At 36.2% G+C, this 23,064-nt stretch overlaps 1 pseudogene; it reads right to left on the bottom strand.

Annotated features, from left to right (window-relative positions):
- Positions 1 to 5,689: 5,689 nt before the first annotated feature.
- Positions 5,690 to 16,234, bottom strand: LOC145800587 (ABC transporter C family member 8-like; annotated as a pseudogene).
- Positions 16,235 to 23,064: the final 6,830 nt, after the last annotated feature.

Below are 23,064 nucleotides of genomic sequence, written 5' to 3'. Positions count from 1 at the left end.
AATTTGTGGAAGCCACGCTGGGGGCAGATTGCTAGCTCACAGGGCCATTACCCAAGGGTATTGGTGGCCCTACATATAAAAAGCTGCAGAAGCCTACATGAAGAAGTGTGAACAATGCCAAAGGTTTGCACCTTTGATACACCAGCCAGCTGCTGACCTGAACCCTGTGTCCAGTCCTTGGCCATTTGCCCAATGGGGCATGGATCTCGTTGGGCAATTGCCCCAAGCAACTGGTCAAAGGAAGTATCTACTGATAGCAACAGATTATTTCATGAAGTGGATAGAAGCAGAACCTCTTGCCAAGATCCAAGATGTGGATGTCAAGAACTTCATATGGAGAAACATCATCACCAGATTTGGGATTCCAAGAGCAATAGTTGCTGACAATGGAACGCAGTTTGACAGTAAGCTGATTAAGAGCTTCTGTACTAAGTTCAAGATCAAGAACTACTTCTCAACACCAAGTTTTTCCCAAAGCAATGGGCAAGCAGAAGCATCCAACAAAGTAATCTTGGATGGGATAAAGAAGAGGCTGCAGGCAGCAAAAGGAAAGTGGGTAGACGAATTGCCCAATGTACTCTGGGCATATCGGACTACGCCGAGAAGATCAACAGGGGAATCCCTCTTTGTCATGGCTTATGGCACAGAAGCAGTCATTCCACTGGAGGTCGGCATCCCAGGGATCAGAACCCAGGGAGTTGAGAACGGGACTAATGATGTACTCTTACCCTGAGATCTGGATCTTATAGAAGAAAGAAGAGAGAAAGCTGTAACACAGCTTGCAGCATACCAGCAACAGCTTGCCAGAGCTTATAACAAGAAGATTAATCCAAGGGAGTTTCAAGTCGGCGACCTAGTCCTGAGAAACGTTGTCGGCAACAAGAAGGATCCCACGGAGGGCAAGCTTGGCCCAAACTGGGAAGGACCCTACAGAATCACTGCGGTATTGGGCAATGGGGCATATCGGCTTGAAGATAATGAGGGCAAAGCATTGCCAAGACCCTGGAACACTTGTAATTTGAAATTTTTCTATCATTAGATGTTACTTGTTTTTTACCGACGTGATCAATAAAATCTTAGCAGAATTCTTCAACACTTATGACTGATAAAAATGCGTAATGTGGTTTCTAGAAGACATGAATAATAAGAACCCAAGTGGAACTCAGGTTCACATTAGGGGGCAGGAAGAAGAGAAAGTTGTCTAACACTTGTTGAAATTTTTAGCAATTTACAAGTTGAAGTTAAACCGAGATCATTGTTTAACACTTGTTGAAATTTGTAGCAATTTACAAGTTGAAGTTAAACCGAGATCATTGTTTAACACTTGTTGATATCTGTAGCAATTTACAAGTTGAAGTTAAATCGAGATCATTGTTTAACACTTGTTGAAATTTGTAGCAATTTATAAGTTTAAGTTAAACTGAGGTCATTGTTTAACACTTGTTAAAATTTGTAGCAATTTACAAGTTGAAGTTAAACCGAGATCATTGTTTAACACTTGTTTGAAATTTGTAACAATTTACAAGTTTAAGTTAAACCGAGATCATGGTTTAACACTTGTTGAAATTTGTAGCAATTTACAAGTTGAAGTTAAATCGAGATCATTGTTTAACACTTGTTGAAATTTGTAGCAATTTACAAGTTAAAGTTAAACCATGATCATTGTTTAACACTTGTTGAAATTTGTAGCAATTTACAAGTTTAAGTTAAACCGTGACCATCGTTTAACACTTGTTGAAATTTGTAGCAATTTACAAGTTTAAGTTAAACCGTGATCATCGTTTAACACTTGTTGAAATTTGTAGCAATTTACAAGTTGAAGTTAAACCGAGATCATCGTTTAACACTTGTTGAAATTTGTAGCAATTTACAAGTTAAAGTTAAACCGAGATCATCGTTTAACACTTGTTGAAATTTGTAGCAATTTACAAGTTTAAGTTAAACCGTGACCATTGTTTAACACTTGATGAAATTTGTAGCAATTTACAAGTTTAAGTTAAACCGAGACCATCGTTTAACACTTGTTGAAATTTGTAGCAATTTACAAGTTTAAGTTAAACCGTGATCATCTTTTAACACTTGTTGAAATTTGTAGCAATTTACAAGTTGAAGTTAAACCGAGATCATCATTTAACACTTGTTGAAATTTGTAGCAATTTACAAGTTGAAGTTAAACAGAGATCCTTGTTTAACACTTGTTGAAATTTGTAGCAATTTACAAGTTTAAGTTAAACCGAGATCGTTGTTTAACACTTGTTGAAATTTGTAGCAATTTACAAGTTGAAGTTAAACCGAGATCGTTGTTTAACACTTAATGAAATTTGTAGCAATTTACAAGTTGAAGTTAAACCGAGATCGTTGTTTAACACTTGATGAAATTTGTAGCAATTTACAAGTTGAAGTTAAACCAAGATCATTGTTTAACACTTGTTGAAATTTGTAGCAATTTACAAGTTGAAGTTAAACCGAGATCATTGTTTAAACACTTGTTGAAATTTGTAGCAATTTACAAGTTGAAGTTAAACCGAGATCATTGTTTAACACTTGTTGAAATTTGTAGCAATTTACAAGTTGAAAGTTAAACCAAGATCATTGTTTAGCACTTATTAAAACTTGAGGGAAGTTTACAAGTTGGTATAATCGAGGTGCATCACCCCGAGAAGGTTGCACAAAGAAGGAAGAGCACACTAAAGACACGCAAAATATTCTAAGTATAGAAACATGCAAAGGCAGTCAAGAAAAGACAAAGGCACAACATTCAAGAGAGGGAAAGTTAAAATAGACATTCCAGAACAAGGAGGCACATCGGCCATATGCAGAGCTTACATTGTATGAGAAACAAAAAACAAGAAAGGAAAAACATCAAAACTAAGATTCTTCAGCATTAGCAACAGGGTGGGTTTGGACCTCGAAAAACTGTTGAGAATCCACCTCGGCCGCCTTTTCCGCCACGCGCTCGGCATCAATTTGGGCAAGGGTTTCATCAATGCTCTTTTCGGCTAAAGGAACATCGGATGAGGCCTGCTCAGGGGTGGCTTCCTTGGTAACCTCCTCATCTTCCTCATCCTAAGTCAAGTCCAGGACTTGCTCATTCGGAGAAGGAAACTTGCACTACAAGAATTCACACTTTTGCCGACTAAAAATTTGGTCGGCAAAAGTCTATTTTTAGTCGGCAAAAGTTATTCGCGACTAATTTTTTTGGTCGCCACTTTGGTCGCCAATTGAGGGTCGCGGAAAGTAACTAGCGACTAAAAAAATTTTTAGTCGCGAAAAAGGTATATTTGCCGACTAAATTTTTGGTCGCTAAATATATAATTACTGCGACTAATCCATTTAGTAACTAAAACACTTTAGTCGCGAAAAGTCATATTTTCCCGACCAAACATGTTAGTCGCCAATTCGCACATTCAACAACCAAATAGTTTGGTCGGCATTTGTCGCCCATTTCCACGACCAACTAATTTGGTCGCAAATTGTCACATTCCACGACCAAAAATTGGTCAGCAATATTCACTACAAAAAAATTACACTTTTGCCGACTAAAAATTTGGTCGGCAAAAATCCATTTTTAGTCGGCAAAAGTCATTCGTAACCAATTTTTTTGGTCGCCACTTTGGTCGCCAATTGAGGGTCGGCAAAAGTAATTGGCGACCAAAACTTTTGTCAGTCGGCAAAAAGTTAGATTTGTCGACTAAATTTTTGGTCGCTAAATATATCACTACCACGGCTAATTCATTTAGTCGCTAAAACACTTTGGTCGCGAAAAGTGATATTTTCCCAACAAAATATGTTTGTTGCCAAAAGCAAAAAATCGACGACCAACTATTTTCGTCGCCAAAAGTTGAAGAATCGCCAACTAATAATTTAGTTGCCAAAAGGTAAGGAATTGCCGACCAATGATTTCAGTCGCAAAAGTGTAGAATTTGGCGACCAATTATTTAGTCGCCAAAAGACATTAAACAATCAACGACTAATTAGTTAGTCGCCGAATCTCTTTTTTTTTTCTTTTTTTTTTTTAACAATCAATTTTTGTTTATAAACATTCAATCCAATATTGAACAAAATTCATTCAACCCAACCTAAATATAACATTAAAATTCATCATATTTTCCTACTCAATCCCAAACTTTACAATCATTCCATTCAAAACATTAATTGAGACAAGTTTTAAACATCCATCCATTGAAAACCAGTAAGTAATTGAACAAAAATTAAAAGGAAAATCAATGAAGGAATCCAAAAAAAATTCTAAAACATGAAGGAATATATATGGTTTTGAAGCATCAGCCTTGTGCTTGATCGTTTTTGGAAGTCACCTACAAATAAAATAAGAAAAGTTAGAATCTAGAAAAACATCCAAAATGAAGTATTCTCATAAAAAAAAAATTAACCATATGGCAAAAATTTATATGATTACATTACAAACATTTGATGATGACTAAACCACAATTAAGTATTGGCATACCTGAACAATGAAACAAAGCAGCTCAGCAAGTCTTGCCAAGGTAATCCTTCAGTAATACTTTGAGACAACAAGGATGTTCTGCAAGAAACAATAATGTCTTGTAGATGAACCATTGCAGCATATAATTGAAATATATAATTGAACATGAGTGAAAGATTACATGTTCTATTACTCTTTGTCTCAAATCTTCAGCTGCTCTATTACCTAAAGAACCACCAAGCATGTTCTTTTCATTCTCAAATTCATCCTTGAATGTATTCCATAAAGTCATCCACTGAATAACCTCCATTGTAACAAGCTGTTTCAAGAGCAACCTATGACAGAACAGAAGGGCAAGCATCCAACAGTGTTAACAGAACAAAATTATGCTCTCTGTTTTTTTTTTTCGGTCATTACTATTGGTTTTAGATTAATTGGATAGACATACCTAAAATTAGGAATTTACTATTGGATCTTTATCCTCCAATGTGGAATTAAGAAGCCTTGACTGTATAGGATCATGCGGTGACAAAACTAAATACCAACATATTTTTCGCAGGACCTGCATCAAATAATTGTTAGACAAGCTGAAAAACAGTGGAGAAAGCTTATTTTTCTATTTTTTTCCCTCCTTCAAACAAAGAAAAAAAAAAGAGCACAAGTTTAGTTTTGATACTAGTATCCACTGAGCAGGGCCTTCTTTGACAGAGGGAATCTCATATATTGCCTTGTGACAATGACATATTTCAAGGTAATCATTGCTGTGTGAGTAGAACCACAAATATTGAAATTCAACAAAGAGAAAGACACACAAATCAATTAGTGAAACAGATAAGATACTCAATTTTCCAGCAAAAGCTATCTATGTAGAATATTAATAAATATGTAGAATATTACTAAATATGTAGTTCAAAAGCTATCTAGTTCAAAACCTTATAATTGACAAGCATTGAGTGAAGTTAATAAACATCAGCCAAAAAACATCCGTCTGTTATAACAAAATGTATTAAGTTAATCTGGACCATTATGTCAGATAGATGCTACAATCGGATTCTCAATGTCACTATGTTAATAACTTTTCCAAAAAAAAAATTTATTTTTAGCTCAAGCAGCAAAATTCTCAAAGACATAAGCCAAAACCCCAATTCTTGTCTACTGTCAACTTCATTTTCTCTTACCACTGATGTAATATAAACATGTGATAACAAAAAAAATCACTCACTCGGTATGCCCAAGGCAAAAACTTTATATCTCATGAGCTCCATCCAAAGGCTTCTTGGGAAACACAGTAACCTGTCATAAGATGAACATTATTGGATAAACAAATAAAATGGAATTGACTAAATAATTATTTATTTCAATGGGGAGGAAAATGAGTTACACGAATTTTAAAATCCCAATCAGCACGAACAATGAATCGTCCATCTGGTGAGTATTCCTGTAAGAAGATACAACTGTTTAGAATAATATCCATCCCATTTTTTTTCTGTCATTAATGGGAGAAATGACCACTGATTCACAAAAATAAAAAAAAATAAAAAAAACTTTGAATGGTAGAAATGTCTATGATAATATACCGAAACAAATTACCCATAATTGCTAAGCATAAATCTGCATTGCCAAGTCTTAGATGTATTATTAATGTTATGATCTGTTTTTTGATATAATTATGATGGAAATAGGTAGGCATTAACAAATGCCTATATATAGAACAGAGCAATGAAGAAGAGAAAAGATACAAAGATAACAAATGACAAACCAGGCTAGTAATAATGCTACAGTAGTGGGCAAGAATTGTCACTGCCTTCTTCTTACTGGGTGAAGCTTGATTTTCATGTAATCCATCCAAATCCACAACCTAAACAACCCCAAATTTGTCAGCAAAACAAACAAACAGACCATCATTGCTTATGGCAACAGCACTTACTCTCTTCTTTGATGACCTGTTACATTTACAACAATCACGTAATTTGAATTTGAAGTTAAACCCATCAGTCTAGAATATCTTAACAATGCCATTAAAAAAAATTGGATCTTACCCAATGAAACAAGTGCTAAAACCCAATTCAACACAATGGAAGACTTACACAGGACATATAAATTGATTTATTTTTGTCTTTAGTTAATTCTTTTCACCTTTAAGTCAGTTTTTAATTTTAAAAAATAAAAATAAAAGGTTCATATGGACTAAACAATCCTAGAAGTTTTTTTAAAAAAGTGGAAAGCATTTTTACAAAGTATACAAAAGACAAAAATAAGCCAATTTTTTAGACTTTTTAAGTTTTTTTTTTTTTTTTTTTTTTTTTTGGGTCTTTAGTGAAAGTTTTACCTAAAATTTTTCAAACAGTGTATCATAAAATTATCCTCAAATTATTATAATTAATCTTTTTTTATTGGAGCAAGGGGTGTTTACCAAAACATTTAAAAATAAGAAGATAATACTCAAAAGCTGTTGGGTGGATTAGAAGCATACCAAAAGAAAGGACCATGACCATGTCACTGTCTATGACAGTTGGAACGCTATAAGCTACAGTTATCACTGTGCAATTTGAGAATTCTTCCCTAATTATCCTTTGTAGAATGGCATCAGTGGTAGAATCAATTGAAGTTGTTGCTTCATCCAAAACTAGAAATTTGTTTCTTCTTAGCAGGACTCTTCCGAGATAGAAGAGTTGGCGTTGCCCCACGCTCCAATTTTCGCCTTCATCACTCACTGTTGGAACAAGAAGAAAGAACAAAATTTATGCTTTGTTTATAAATGTAAGGTTATGTATGGACTATGGACTGCAACTTCACTAAATAATGACTTTATCTAAATCTTTCATGTTTTAAATTGCATCATAATATGCATTTCAATGAAGTTGCTTCCATATGTTTCGGAGTTCAATTCACCAGAAGAATCTAGCAAACTTGGAAGACTGTTGATGGTAGTCTTGAGTTGACACTTTTCTAGAGCCTGCAATCAAGAATTAATTTGATTTGTCATATGTTTACTAACATAAGATTGCTTTTACATTATGAAAATCGATAACCGCCATGGCACTTCATCATATACTATGAGGAGTGTGATGAAGTGGTAAAATTGATTATCTTTACCTTCCATATGTAGTGGGATTAATAATAAGTTCCCTTACCCTTAGATCCTGTAAGTCTATCCTCCCTTTAGAAGGCCATGAAGATGGTGGCCTTCTATCTTCCACAATTGCTGGAGGCTCTGGAGGTATGTGCATGAACTGTTTGATTCGTTCCACTGAAATAATATAATTAGCCAAGCTGCTATACCATTGAATCATGAACACTTGGGTGCTTGTCAAAGCCAAAGCATAAGAAAGAGAAAGTCCAACAAGCCCTGCAAAAAAGACATGTTTTAAGAATCTAAAAGAAAATTTCTAAGCAATAAATGAATTATTCCACTGAACCATGGATATACCTGGATCAACATAACCCTTGGGAAGTAAAACCAAGAGAAAAACAGCAGTGAATAAAGTTAGATTTTGAAGTGCTTCTACTCTCAAAATTAACCACTCCATGGTTGCATTGGAGTAAAAGAAAAGTTTTGCATCATTGTCTGCAAGCTTTAGGTAGTTTTGGAAGAACCTGTTTGCCATGTTAAATGCTCTTATAGTTACCACTCCAAGTGAGGTCTCGGCGGCATAATTCATGGCAGGTGCTTTTGTTGTTCCATTGATTCTCATTAGTTCCCTTGCAGAGGCTTGATAATATCCCTTGAGTCAATAAAGAATTTCCTTAATTAAAAATTTCCTTTCATCAATGAAAATAAGAAAAATATTATTATTAAGTTGGAAAATGAAACTCACCTGAACATATTTTGAAGCCGCTGTAGCAAAGAATGCTACAAAGAGAACTTGCCACGTGACTGACGCCATAATGCCAATGATTGCTACCGATTCAATTAAAGGAGCAACCACAAAGGCAAATGAGAAAGGTATGTCGAAATCCACCACACATAAATCTGATGAAGCCTACATATAACAAGCATGTATATAAAAGTGCATATCAGTAACTAGCTATGCGATACATTACACTTCACTACGATACATAAATACTATTGTTACTTTAGAATTGATTGAAGAAGAATAAAATCTTACTCGGATCAAAATTCGTCCAACTGGGGTGGAATCAAAGAAGAGCATAGGAGCATTGAAAATAGAATTAGTGAAATTTGAAAAGAAAGCCTTCGAAGCTTTTAATCCTAAAAGAGCAGCTGATAAAGACCTTAGATATACAAAGAGGGTACTTATTGTCGAAATTGTAGTGTATACTCCAATTAAGATGCCACTACCAATTTTAGGAATTTGAATGCTGAAAGCTAGCCAATAACTTGAAACAGCTTGAAGAGCAACAAAACCAATCTGAGTAATTATTACTGAAGAAAGCATCAACGATCCCTTTGAGACGAGGATGCAATCTAAAAATTGCTTCCATCCAACATTGCCAATTTCCTTCTCTTCTTCTTCTGTCAGTTGTATTCCTGGCAGACCTTTGACAGAAATATCCCCCTCACTATTTTCTTTAGTAAGGTAGGACCCTCTAGTCTCTTCCATTCTATCCATGTATTGTGACTGAATTTCACTTTTCACTTTTAGTAAGGTATTATCTACTATAGGAACCTAATCAAAGTACAATAAAGCGTGAAGTCATGGACACTGTCAGTGTTCCCAACATTCTAAAGTCTACAATTGTTCTCATTAAAAAGGGGATGTTGCACGGCAAATGCATAGGACACCATTCTATATTTCAATAGAAATTGACAAAGGTATAGTCCTCATAAAGACTTCAAAGTTCAAACCCAGCTAAAAAACAATAGACAGAGTAACAAACCCAAATAAATTAAATTATGTTGCACTATTAATAATCACTTCATTCAAGCACATAACACAAAATTCCCAAAATCAAATAATTGAAACAAGAAACTGAACCCAAAAAAAAAAAGAAAAAAAAAAGAGCAAACAAGATAATGAACTGAATATGAGAGAGAGAGAGAGAGAACCATGGAGGAGGACTGAATTTGTGGGTCAAGCTGATGGGTTTTGATCTGTGGAGCTGAAGAAGAGTCTCTGCCCAAATCAAGGGCTGGCCATCTGTCTTTGTACAGACTCTCCCACACACAATCTGACCCATACAGCGCGCGCCAAAACCATGAGCAACTACCCAACGACTACACATTTGATAGCTTGAAATTCCAAAAAAGAATAAAGAATAAAAATAAATAAACAAAACCATCACATTCAAATAACAATAAAAACAAAAAAAAACAATTTGCAGGGAAGAAACCTGAAGGGAAGAGGCGATTTTGAGGGCAATATCGTCTGGGAGACAACTTTGCAAAGCTGTCTATTTCGCCTCTCCAATTCCAAAAAAAAAAACAATTTTGCAAAGCTACACACCTTTTCTTCACTTTCTTCTTGCACCTCTATCTCTAAACGCTCGCCTCTCATCTCTTCTCTTCCTCACTCGCAGGCAGTAGTCGTGGCTACAACCGTTAGTACAATCGTGGAAAATGAGTGGCAAACGGCCATGGCTTCGATCTCCATAGATTGGAGCCTAGATACCCTCTTAGTCATATCTTATCGAACTCGGCGGAGCCGTAAGAATTAGGGATTTTTGGTTGAAGGGGATTTTTGGTTTTTCAAATTCGGGATTTTGGTTCAAGAGATAGGGAGGGGGGGAAGCCGAGCGGGAATGGAAAAAAGGGGGGTGGGAAATCGAGCGGGAATATTTTCTTGTTTTTTTTGGTAATATTTAAACAACAAAATGGCTCTTTTTTTAAAAAAAAACATGTTTGTCTAGGCCTAAAATATTTATATTTATTATTTTTATTATTTATGACGATGGGATCATACACATTATGATTGAAAGAAAAATAATTGGAAAAAAACAATAATTGAAAAAAAAAATATTTGAGAAGAGATAGAGAAGAGAGATGAGTGAAAGAGAGAGAGAAGATAAATGAGCAAGAGAGAGAGACAGAGAGGTGGAGTTGTGATGGCGAAACTGGTGATAGTGGAGTGGTAATGGCGAAGGAGATTAGTGGTGAAGTTGTGGTAGGGGTAGAGGAGATGGAGTGGCGGTGGTAGAGGAGAGGTAATAGTAGTAGTAGTGGTGGTAGTGGTAGTGGAGTGGTAATGACGGTGGTAATAATGGTAGTTGTAGAGGTGGAGTGGCAACAATGGTGGGTGGTGAGAGAGAGATGAGTGAGAGAGAGATAGAGATAGAGTGATGAGTGAGAGACAGACAGAGTGATCGCTAAAAGTGCATTTTTGCCTAGTGAAGAGCTCGGTAAATAGAGAAGAGGGGAAGGAGAGAGTGAGCAAAGTGAACACAATAGGGGAGACAGACAGACACACAGAGAGAAAGACATAGAGAGAGAAAGAGAGAGAGAAGAGTAATGAGTGAGAAAGAGACAGAGAGAGAAAGAGATAGAGACAGAGAGAAACAAGAGATGAGTGAGAGATAGACAAAGAGAGAGAGAGAAAGAGAGCGAAAAGAGATGATCGAGAGAAAGACATAGAAAAAGAGAGAGATAGAAAGAGAAGAAAGATGAGCAGGAGAGACAGAGAGAGAGATAGAGAGATGAGAGATGGGTGAGAGAGATAGAGAAAGAAAAAAGATGAGAGAGATAGAAAGAAGAGAGATGAGCGAGAGACAAAGAGAAAAAGAGACAAAGACACAAACAGACAGAGAAGAGTGATGAGTGAGAGAGAGAAATAGAGAGAGACAAAGAGAGAGAGATAAAGAGTGAGACAGAAAAAGAGACAAAGGGAGAGAAGAGATGAACGAGAGAGACAGAGAGAGAGATAGAGAGAAGAGAAATGAGCGAGAGAGACACAGAGAGAAGAGAGATGAACGAGAGAGATAGAGATAAGAGATATGAGCGAGAGAGACAGAGAGAAAAGAGATGAGAGAGAGCGAGAGAAGAGAGATGAGCAAGAGCAAGAGAGAGAGAGAGGAGAGAGATGAACGAAAGAGACAGAGAGACATAGACAGATGAGAGAGATAGAGAGATGCGCGAGAGACACAGAGAGAGAGAGACAAAGAGACAGACAGACAGACAGACAGAGAAGAGTGATGAGTGAGAGAGAGAAAAAGAAGAGAGACAGAGACAAAAATAGAAACACAGAGAGAAAGAGATAGACAGATAGAGAAGAGTGATAAGTGAGAGAGAGAGAAAGAGAAGAGAGACAGTGACACAGAGAGAAAGAGAGATAGACAAACAGAAAGAAAGAGAAAGAGTGATGAGTGAAAGTAAATTTTTATTTTTATTCAGCGACTAAATTATTTTAGATGCCAAAAGTATCTATACAGCGACTAAAATATTTTTTAGTCGCTGAAATTACATTTTTGCCGACCAAAATTTTGGTCACCAAAAAATAAAAAATAAATTTTCATTTTTCATTCAGCGACTAAATTAGTTTAGTTGCCAAAACTATTTATACCGCAACTAGAATATCTTTTAGTTGCTGAAATTAAATTTTTGCCAACCAAAATTTTGGTCGTCAAAGATAAAAAGTAAATTTTTATTTTTCTTTGAACGATTAAATTAGTTTAGTTGCCAAAACTATATATACAGCGACCAAAATATTTTTTAGTCGTTGAAATTAAATTTTTGCCGACCAAAATTTTGGTCGCCAAAAATAAAAAGTAAATTTTTATTTTTCTTTCAGCGAGTAAATTATTTTAGTTACCAAAACTATCTATACAGCGATTAGAATATTTTTTAGTCGCTGAAATTACATTTTTGCCGACCAAAATTTTGGTCGCCAAAAGATAAAAAATAAATTTTCATTTTTCATTCAGTGACTAAATTAGTTTAGTTGCCAAAACTATCTATACCGCGACCAACATATTTTTTAGTCGCCAAAGATAAAAAATAAATTTTTATTTTTCATTCAGCGACTAAATTAGTTTAGTTGCCAAAACTATCTATACCGCGACTAACATATTTTTAGTCGCTGAAATTAATTTTTTGCCGACCAAACTTTTGGTCGCCAAAGATAAAAAATAAATTTTTACTTTTCATTCAGCGACTAAATTATTTTAGTTGCCAAAACTATTTATACAGTGACCAAAATATATTTAGTCATTGAAATTAAATTTTTACCGACCAAACTTTTGTTCGCCAAAGATAAAAAATAAATTTTCATTTTTCTTTCACCGACTAAATTAGTTTAGTTGCCAAAACTATATATACAGCGACCAAAATATTTTTTAGTCGCTAAAATTGAATTTTTGCCAACCAAACTTTTGGTCGCCTAAGATAAAAAATAAATTTTCATTTTTCTTTCAGCGACTAAAATATTTTTTAGTCTCTGAAATTACATTTTTGCCGACCAAAATTTTGGTTGCCAAAAGATAAAAAATAAATTTTCATTTTTCATTCAGCGACTAAATTATTTTAGTTGCCAAAACTATCTATACAGCGACTAACATATTTTTTAATCACTGAAATTAACTTTTTGCCGACCAAAATTTTGGTCGCCAAAGATAAAAAATAAATTTTTATTTTTCATTCAGCGACTAAATTATTTTAGTTGCCAAAACTATCTATACAGCGACAAAAATATTTTTTAGTCGCTGAAATTAAATTTTTGCCGACCAAAAGTTTGGTCGCCAAAGATAAAAAGTGAATTTTGATTTTTCATTGAGCAACTAAATTATTTTAGTTGCCGAACTTATATATAGCGATCAAAATATTTTTTAGTCGCTGAAATTAAATTTTTGCCGACCAAAATTTTGGTCGCCAAAGATAAAAAGTAAATTTTTATTTTTCATTCAGCGACTAAATTATTTTAGTTGCCAAAAGTATCTATACAGCGACTAAAATATTTTTTAGTCGCTAAAATTACATTTTTGCCGACCAAAATTTTGGTCAGCAAAGATAAAAAGTAAATTTTTATTTTTCATTGAGCGACTAAATTATTTTAAAATTTTACTTTTTATCTTTGGCGACCAAAATTTTGGTGGGCAAAAATTTAATTTCAGCGACTAAATTAGTGTAGTTGCCAAAACTATATATACAGCGACCAAAATATTTTTTAGTCGTTGAAATTAAATTTTTGCCCACCAAAATTTTGGTCGCCAAAGATAAAAAGTAAATTTTTATTTTTCTTTCAGTGGCTAAATTAGTTTAGTTGCCAAAACTATATATACAGCAACCAAAATATTTTTTAGTCGTTGAAATTAAATTTTTGCCGACCAAAATTTTGGTCGCCAAAAATAAAAAGTAAATTTTTATTTTTCTTTCAGTGAATAAATTATTTTAGTTGCCAAAAGTATCTATACAGCGACTAAAATATTTTTTAGTCGCTGAAATTACATTTTTGCCGACCAAAATTTTGGTCGCCAAAAGATAAAAAATAAATTTTCATTTTTATTTCAACGACTAAATTATTTTAGTTGCCAAAACTATCTATACAGCGACTAAAATATTTTTTTAGTCGCCAATTGTGGCAAATTTAACGACTAAATTTTTTTTAGTCGCCAATTGTGAGATTTTTAGCGACTAAATTTTTTTTAGTCGCCAAAAATTAATATGCCCCGACTAAAAAAATTTAGTAGCTAAATATTGTACTTTTATCGACTAACATAATTTTTGGTCGCCAATTCCACAACTTTTGGCAACCAAAATATTTTTAATCAGCAAAAGTGGTCGCCAATTGTGTATTTTCTTGTAATGTTGGTCCCAGCAACCTCCTTAGATTTCCTCACCAAGGCCTCATCCTCTTCCTCATCCTCAAACTCCGAATCGCCATCAGATTGACTTGGAGGTGAAGGTAGAGGGAATGAAAGAGGAATGGCATCGACGTTTCTCAGAGGCAAATGATCAGGGACATTAAGCTTTTTGAGAAGAGACATCCAACCAAGGGTGAAATCCTTGTTGCATGCCTGTTTCACTTGTTGTTCGTAAGCCTCTGTAACATCAGCCATGCCCTGGGCATACGCCTTCTCATCGACATCTTTGATTTTGGCTTCTTTAGTGGCCAAGGCCTCCTGAAGCTCTTTTTGGGCCTGGGTCATTTTCTCCCCGGCCTCTCTTTTTTGGGCCTCAGCCACCTTCTTGATGGCCTCGGCAGAGTCAGCCTTTTCCTCGGCATTAGTCTGGGCCTTGATGGCAGCCTCGGCCTGGTCCTCCAGCTTCTTCATTTTTGATTGTAGACCTTTATTGATCTTTTGAAGGCTGGAGACCTCCCTTTTCTTCTCGGCCAGCTTCTTACGGTTCTCAAAAGATTGAAGGGAGAAGGAATGAGCATGCTGGATAGCCTGGAAGAACATAAGGCAAAGGTTATTGCAAAATTTTCTGAGTGCAATTTAGAAAGAAGAAATCACCAAAAAGAAGACGCTTACTTGGACAGAACGTTGAAGCATCAGAGCGTAGTTCTCATATTCGCTTATCTCAGCGTTCCGATCAAGATCGCCGGGAAGGAGAAGGGCAGTACTTAGGGCGACACCGACGTTGATGTCATTAGCACTATCACTAGCCATAACAGGCTTGTCTTCAAGGGTGATTTCGGGGGCCCAGGGGGCACCAAGTTTTTTAGACCCCGAGGTCATTGCAGAGGATGACCTCGGCTTCTTCGATTTTGGGGATTCAAATGGTTGGGCCTCAGAACGCCTCTTCTCAGCAGAAGGTTGAGATTTGTCACTCTCAGCCAGCTTGGAGATCAGCAAAGTATCCTTAGTCTCAACCTGAGTTACCTTCACCTTTGGTTGAGCCTTTTTTACTCATTTTGGTTTTGTTGGGAGCTGGACTTGAGCTGGTTGAGCATCAACATCGGAAAGGATGCTGACTAAGAAGTCTTTCGTAATTGGTTTTGGGCGGCCCATCTCGGCTGTATGCACAAGTCATCGCCGACGCTTTCGTTGGGATATTGGGACCAGATGTGGAGCCGAGGTTGACGGTTGGTCAGCTGGATCAGAGGTTGACCCTTGATCTGGCCGAGATATGGATGCAGTCTGGGGAGTTGTGGCAGAAGAAGGAGAAAGGCTTTTTTTCTTCCTCTTTGGGATGTCGGGCAAAGCTGACCTGTATGTTGGAATAAAATTCAAAAGCAGAGGCACCTTCCGTTTTTGGACTGGCAGGTCCAAAAGTCTCTTCAAATCCTTGCTAGGAAAGAAGGATTGGCGAAAGTTTTTTGGTGGCTTAGGAACAGCTGCAAGAGAAACAGACATTAGAGACAAATACAATATTAAAGATTTTGAAAGAAAACGAGTAAATATGATTGCAGGGCTCTTAACATTATCCTCTATAAAGACTGATCGAGGGAGAGGGAACAGATAGAGGTCTTCATCTGGGACAAACTCCCAGTTCCCCGAAATGATAAAATAGTCATCCCCAGCTCCCTTGTTGGAGTCAGGGAGGTCGGCAACGATTTTGTATTCAGTTGACCTCAGCTTAAGGTAGTAAATGTAGTCGGTGTCTTTTTTGAGGCCACACATAGTGTAGCAGTATTGGATATCGGCTAATGTGATCCTAGCGTTTTCTTGTTTGGCTAAAGCTATGATACCATTAATGGTCTGATAGGAATTGATGGAAAGTTGCATGGGGTTCAACTTGTAGTAGTGAAGTATTTCACGGAAAAGGGTGTTAAGTGGGAGCCTAAGTCCACATTCAATGAAGGCCACCACAGGAAAAGGCATGGAGGTAGTTGTAGGCATTATGGAGTCATCATCCCCAGCCAACCTCAGATTAACGTCGGCTGAAATTTCAAACTCTCACCTAAAATTTTCTAGCTTGGATGGGGTGTCTACCCTATGTTTTCACATACCCATGATGTCAGCTTGACTAAAGGTACTGGATTTCAGAAAGAAGATATTTTAAAGAAGGGTTATTGGGACCTCGGCAAAACACGTAGGTATGTGCTTGTGCAAGAATTTGTGAGGATTGTTTTAGTTTTTCCTAAGAATTGGGGGCTCTACAGACAAATCCCAAACCTAGATCTATGAAAACGAAGATCAAAGGCACGGATCTGGAAAAGACACAAAACAGAGAAAACAAGAACGGAGTTTCAGAATCAAGAACAGTGGCAAAAGTGCAAGAAAGTGGTGAAACAGTGGGTGTGTTCAAAACATGGGCAGGGGAAAATCACGGAATAAATGCATTCGAAGTATGTGATTCACAGGATTAACATTTGAAGAAAGTAGTAATGGCAAAAGGTAATGAAGAGTATCAAAGGATTGAAAACGAAGGGAACAGTAAACTCACCGAAGAAAAGAAGTCGGTGTAAGGATCGCCGAAGTCAGGCAGCGGTTACAGAAGTAACAGAACGGTGAGAGCTTCACTAGAATGAAGGAATGGAGGCAGTTGCAGAGCTTGAAGACTGGAACAATGGCGGATTCGAGAGAAAAGAGTTAGAGAGAGAGAAAGCTAGAGGACTGAATGCAAAAAGTGAAGAGACGAAAGAGGGGAGAAAAGTTTTGCTTGATGCAAAATGGCGGCAACAACTGAATTAATGCGCTTGGAACAACGCATACGTCAGACGGCACATGCAGATGCAAAACGGATTATAGGCGCATCGCATGCACGGTCCAATGAGGTTAAGACACGTGAATGAAACGGTTGAATAGTGGTGCATAACAGCTCATGCGCATGAAAGAGTTCATTGGAATTCTTGTTCTTTAAAGAAGACATATCGGCCTTGACTATTGATCACGGCTAAAGATGTTAGGCCGATGTACTGGCAGGAGGTACCGTTATAGGTTCCATTACCTCAGGATGCCGAGGTAATAGAACCTAGGGGGCAGTTGTAGGGATATATTTTTTGAGTACCAACACGTGGCAAGACGACGCCGACGTGTCAGCCGAGTTGCAACGTGTCCTGGACATAATGCCGAGGTTATCTCGGCTAGGCAGAGGTTATCTCCGAAGATATCAGAATCCGAGATAAGCGGATAAGGACAAGAGTCCTAGAATGCAGAAAGACTTCAAGATGGATAGGGATAGTATTCCTAGGGAATCTATCCTTATCTCTTGAGGAATCCAAAGTAAGCACAGAACAGGAGTCCATGGAAGTCAGGCTTCTAGTGGGATTAGGGAATGGGTTAACTATAAAAGATGAGGCACCCCCGTGGGTCTAAGGTACACAATTTATATTCTGAATAGTGAGTTTTGCACTATTGATTATCTTTGAGAGATAGGCTGATTTGATCGTCGGAGTGCCCCCGGGTGGGCGAACCACCACCGAAGACTTCTCTTTCTGTTATAGGTTAGCTAAAAGCCATCTATTCTGCCGGTGCTCTCCAACTGATTACTAAGCGGGTAGTGTGATCAGAAAATCACTCACACACCAATATACTTTTTCACACTTATTTATATTTATTTTTTCAAAGGATGTCATTTGATGGAGGGGAGCTCAATCCCATGGGGGCCACGTCACTCTTAGATAATGTAACTTTTTTTTAAAAAAAGAATTAGTCATTCACAATCAACCCCCACACAATTGAAATGTAGTATTTTTATTTTATTTTTTTCCATGATTCTTAAATAATAGTATTTTTTTTTTTGGGAGGCATATTTTGGATATTTCAAATGACTATCATAGAATTTTGTTTGAGCCTTGGAATTTTTTTTTTTTTTTAGTGTTGTTTTGGATGGATATATTGTAGTTTTTGGGATGAGTTCATAATTTTTCAAAATTAGTGGCCGGTTTTATCAAAAATATTGATCAAAATTAGTGGTTGCAAGCAAGCTTACTTGCGGCCACTAATTCTGATCAAGTTGATAATTTTTGATTAATTGTATTTTCCAAAATTAGTGGCCGATTTTATCAAAAATATTGATTAGAATGCAATTCAAGCTTTCTTGTGCCACAAGCAAGCCAAGGGGCATGGGACCCCGTACTTGTGTATGCAAGCATGTCATGTGTACCAAGGGAATTGGTGCATGTGTGCACGTTAGCTAAGTGTGTGTACGGACATTGTCTGTAGGTGCGTGCATCGAATCGTCGCAAAGCCAAGTAAGGAAACTCAATTTTGGTGTATTTTTGGAGGGAACGATAGAGGGAGAAGCAATGAAACCCTAAAAGGGTTCTAGAGCCTCTTCCTCTCTCTTTCAAGAGGTCAAGAACTTTGGAGTATTTTTTGTGAGGTTTGAGAGTAAAAACACCACCTTCTCTTTCCCTTTTCCCTTAGCCGCGGAAATAACCCACCAAACAGCAATTACAAACCTCTGAAAACATCTAAGGACTGAAGAACTTCAACCCTAACTTGGCTTCCAAGCTTGAGAGAGGCTTGAAAGCAAGGAACTCGGTGTTTCTCGTTATTTTCTTCTCGTGTCTTCGGTTTAATGAAACCAACATTATCCTCTTATTTCAACACCTCTTTTAATCTATTTGTTTAGTATGTAATCATGTAGGGTTAGTAGTAAGGCATGAGCATCATGTAGTTTATTAATTTCTACAAGTTTTTCACATTCTTTCACATGTTTCATTTATTTTATTAAAACAATATGTTTGTTTCTAGGTTTATTTTAATCATATAATCAGCAAGCACGACCCGATTTAAGCATCATGTAGGTTAGTTTTGCATTGTTTTATGTGTTCCATGTCTTTTTATGCAGTAAATCATATTAGAACTCTTAAACTGGGCCTGCGTACATATTTTGCATGATTAGAAGCATATTAGGTCATATGTATTTCAAGTCTTGCACATAAGACTCGTAAGTGGTTAAGTTCCTCTTTTCTTCCTTAGCATATTTGTTCTATTTGCATTGTCTTTCAATTATGCAAGTTTATATGTTCTTTATATGAAAAATTGGTTATTTTGAATGTTTTATGAGTGTTGTTCATCTTAGTTCAAGTTTATGGCCATGTTTTACTTAAAATCGATCTTTGGTGGAAAATATTTATTTTATTCAAAGATGTGGCTTTATTCTTGAAACTCAAATGAATGACACTTGTTTTCCTCAATCACATAGCTTTAGGGTTAGTTAAAGGTTTTAGGGCCCAAAATGAATTTATTTGAACAATTAACCACTAAAATCATAAAATAGAGAGTGAGTAAAGGCCAATCTTCAGATTGGGCAAAATGGGGTGTTTTATATAAATGGTCTTTCGCTTTTGTACCTAAGCTCCTGAACCTGGAATTTTCTTGGTTATAATGGACTAGGCCTCAACTTAGTTTTCATCGTTAAAGGTTTCTTAATTCCCCTTAAAAAATTAAGTGGCAACTCTTTGTTGATCAAAGCAAGTCGATGTAGGATGCATGCCTTAGGCTCGAAAAAGGTACAACATCCACAGTTGGCGACTTCATTGGGGATCTAAGTTACCTTGACTTGAAAATTTCTATTTTATGAAATAAGTGGTTAATTGTTAATTGCGTTGCATCATTTTAAAAGAAGGAAACCTACTTTGTTGCATAATATCCCAGACACTATTCGCGGGCTATGTTATGTCAATAAGGTAAGCGTCAGATTACGCTATTAGTACTCTTTGATCATTCACTCATAGGGTGAGAGGTATATTGATAGTAATAACTGATGTATCCTTTTGAGACCAAACCTACCTTTTACATGTAGAAAGAATTAGCACTTTCTAAACTAGGATAGGATACCCTCATTTCTAGGATTGTATTGTTGCCTTGTTGTACGATTTAGTGAATCATAGATCTCATTTCCAAATTAGGATGACGTAACCCTACCTCCAAATAGGCATGAATGCAAATTATGTGTTTATGTGATATCTTGTCTTGAATAGAAATGATTTGATTTGATTTGATTTTGGGGATCTATGACAACCCCATCACGTATTATACTTTTCTTTATTTAATTTTGAATGGTATTTATGTGTTTAATGTGTAATTGAATGCATATATGTTCATTGTTGGAATATCTGTTGTGATTTCTACTTTGAATCTGAAATTGAAGGCCTCAATGACTTTCGAAATCGGAATTGATAAGTTTAGTGTGTACGTCATAATTTTTAGAGCCTATTAGGAAGTTTGATTAAAATTTAATTCAGATTAAATTAGTTAGATAAAATCAACTAGAACTAAGTGAGATTAGTTAATCTAAAGCTTGCTTAATTAGTCTAAGCTAATTACCATATATGTGTGTGTGTGTGTGTGTCTGCGCGCGCGCGCTAAGTTAGAGACTAAAACATTTTTGTGCTCCAGGAAATCTGTTGGAGCATTCTAGAGAGAGAGAGAGAGAGGTGTAATTCTAGAGAGAGGAAGGTTTGATTTTGAAGAATTGCTTGAAGGATTGAATAATTGTATAGAGGAACTCAAGAATTGGCTAGTTCAAGCTTACTCCAAGACTTTGGGTATGTGTTTAACTCTTAATTTATGAATCAAAGTCATCTAGCATGAGAATTCAAAGAGAGTATGAGCTTTAACTCAAGAATTGAGCTAAGAATGGTGAAATTGAAGTTAATTCACACATGCATGCATCAAATGAAGGGTTTTCATCATCTTTGAGCATGATTTTGTCAACGTTGTTTGAATTGAAGTTAAATCATACATGCATCAATGATTTTGAATGTTTTGAAGCTCGATTTCATGTTTTGAGAGTTTTGGAAAAGTGTTTGAAGTTAAATTGCACATGCCTGAGAATTTGAGTTCCAATTATGAAGAATTATGAAGTTTTGAGCATGAGGTTTGGAATTGGTTTTGAATTCATGCTTCTGAATGTGTATATATGATTTTCAATATGTCATGCAAAGGTTTTTGGCTTTGGACTTAAGTTTTGAAACAAAAAATTTTGTTTTAAAAACCCAAAATTTGGCCAAACCCCTTTAGTGAACAAGTTATTGCTCGAGCGCACATCTTGTGCATCTAGCATTTTTACAGTACCTTACACATGGCTCAAGTGACCAAGTGATCGCTCCCTAGTTTACTTTGCACATTGGCTCGAGCGGCTATCGAGCTTAGATTTTGACTATCCAGTACTTTTGTAGACCGTGTGGTCTGCTCGAGTGACCAATAGTGCGCTCGATCGAACTACCATATTTTAGTATGTTTTGAAAAGTTACATTATGTCTATATTTGCATCCTCATTCCTTTTGAACATTCCTAGGCATGATTTGAGCCTCCTTAATGAATTAAGGAATTAGAAATGAACTTAAAAGAATTGAATAAGATAAGAATGATTCGATTAAGTAACGTGCCTCAATGTGTGTATATGTTTATGAATTATGTAGGTTCATTGTGTATATGTTTATGAATTATGTAGGTTCATTCACGAAGACATGTCACAACCAAATCACTATGAGTAATATCATAATATAGATATTTTCATATACGTTATTTTCTAAATCTTTCCAACGTGGTAAGTTTTCCAAACTTATGATTTTGTGATATGAATGAGCCTTCTTTATGCTCGATCCACGTGATGTCTGTAAATGTGATTGATGAGATACGAATGTCTATAATGAACCTAAGGCCGTTCTATATATTTGACAAGATGGACCTAAGGTTGTTTTGAATATCTGATAAGTTTGAATATATGTTATATGTTGACCGAATGGTCATTATACAGCTATAATGAATTGGACCCATGGTTGTTCCTTCAAGTATGATCTGTTCTATTCTGTATTTCAGCTTATGTTGGACTAGAGGTTGTTCTGTCAGGTATTTGACCCAAGGTTGTTTTGCTATGATACGAAATTGATATGAGAACAATTTTATTTAAGCATTAGAACACATTCATATAATCTTTTTATTCTGATGTTATTCGCTGGGTTTTAGGTCACTCTATTATATATATGTATGTAGCTGAGAGTGGGATGTCCAGCCTTACTGAACCTATGAAAGATTATCAAAGTTTTTATGATGTCAACCAATGAGCGCCTCACGAACGAGGCTTTCGTCATTTGATCTTTTGTTGGTCTGGTTTGACTATGTTTGTACATAAGCTTTTGGGTTTTGTATGATGATGACTTGTGAATGATCTTGGACATGCAATATTTACTTGTATATGTATGGATATGAGTTGTTAACGGATAAGAAGTTTTTATTTATCCCGTAAATGCATAGCTCATTGGACGAAATTTATGATTCTGCTTCCGCGTTTGGCCCCATATAATTAAATATGATTACAATTCTGTCCGAAACCGCAGGTAATCTTATGATTACTGGCCGGTCATGATCCAAACCTCTAGGGGCGGGTTCGAGGTATTGACAGAATGGCATCAGAGTATGAGTTAATAACTCACACACTTGTGCAATTAAGCAATAAGGTGTCTAGAAAAGACTAAGAATGCATTCATCTGATAAGTATATGTTTGTGTGCATTGAGATTATGCAAAGATGTGAATATGTGAACTTTGGATTGAGACACCTATGTAAATATGTGCAATTTTTGTATTTATTATAATATGAGTTCATATAGATCATAATGAGAACAAGGGCTGATGAGATAGAAGAGTCTTTTACCACCCATTTAGATAGAATGGAGAGAATGATTCAAGACATGGCTAAATCACTAAGGCAACAACAGCAACAACCGCCTCCACCTCCCCCAATGCCTGTGCCACCTTCGATAAAAGAACATCAAACGGATGACCACGCAGTTGCTTTGACTAAAGAGTTCAAGAAAATGAAACCACTGCTATTCTGGGGAGGAGTTGATACTCTGAAAGCTGAGGCATGGGTTCTTGGCGTTGAAA

Source organism: Camellia sinensis, chromosome 10, assembly GCF_055761805.1.
Source record: "Camellia sinensis isolate YWXY chromosome 10, ASM5576180v1, whole genome shotgun sequence".
In the NCBI taxonomy this organism is placed as follows: Eukaryota; Viridiplantae; Streptophyta; class Magnoliopsida; order Ericales; family Theaceae; genus Camellia; species Camellia sinensis.
Note: the sequence above shows the minus strand (reverse complement) of the source record. Positions and strands in the feature narration are given on the sequence as shown.